Here is a 1,088-nt window from a genome sequence, read left to right as displayed (position 1 = left end):
GAGGTGGGGAGTGTTTTCCATCCCACAGCTCTGCAGTGTCATGTCCTACTTTTAAGTCCGTGTCCATTTGACATTGTCAGCAGCTTTTAGATGCAGGTATTAGCGACCAAGGGCTGTTAATGAAGATGTTTTTTATGGAGAGCTGTGGACGTGGCCAGAGCTTTGGTCAGTGGGCTGTCAACAGTGAAGTCACCCCCTGGTCCTGGTGTGCTGTGCTTTTTGGGTATCTTGTGGAGAGGGTCCTCATTCCCACACAGCCACGTCAGGCTCATCTGGGCTTTGCAGCTCTACTGGGGATGAAGGGTGTCCTCTTCTATCCCATTCTCTCGCTCCCTTCCCCATTGCCAACATTCTAAACCTGTTTATATGCCAGGCTATTCCTGCTAAATATGGAAAAAACAATCCCTGTGGTTTGGGGACTATTGTCAGGCCCTGTAATATCTTGTGTTTTATTCATTGGTAGCGCTCATCTCAGCTGGCGCCAGCTAGGTCATACTCTGGGGTCCCATTGCTGGGCTCTGAGCGACACCTAGAAAGGAAAACTGGAAAAGGATAAGAAGATAATATCTGTGGAGCACTTGAAGGACCTGAATACATTCAATTTTCAGAACAGAAGTGTTGACCTTATTACTCTCTCAAGGTACGTGACTGAAAATCATAACGTCAGTTTTACCTGGCCCAGCCTGACAAGTCATGTGTGCTGGAGACTGTTTTCCTTCCTGCAACTCTACAGTTCCATGTCCTGCTCTTGTGGCTGTGTCCGTGTGACCTTGGCAGCAACTTTAAAGTGAGAGTTGGTATTTGGGAGGATTTGCTTGGAAGGTGCGTTTCAAAAAAACCAGAATAAAGCACAAATGCCTATGAAAATTGGAATGTCATCAGTGTGGTCAGGCAATGGGACAGGTGTGCTTTGGTTTGTGGTTGCATTTGAGTGAGGAATCCCATTCTTCTACAGCCCTGTCAGGCAGTGCTGTGCCTTGGTGGCTGTGACAGACTTTAGGACCTGCCCCTTCGAGTGCATTTACTCCCTCCCACCTTGCCTGTGGATTTCCAGGGAGCTTTTTCATGCAGACAAAGATGGAACAATT

This window comes from Geospiza fortis, unplaced genomic scaffold (genome assembly GCF_000277835.1).
Source record: "Geospiza fortis unplaced genomic scaffold, GeoFor_1.0 scaffold667, whole genome shotgun sequence".
NCBI lineage: Eukaryota > Metazoa > Chordata > Aves > Passeriformes > Thraupidae > Geospiza > Geospiza fortis.
Note: the sequence above shows the minus strand (reverse complement) of the source record.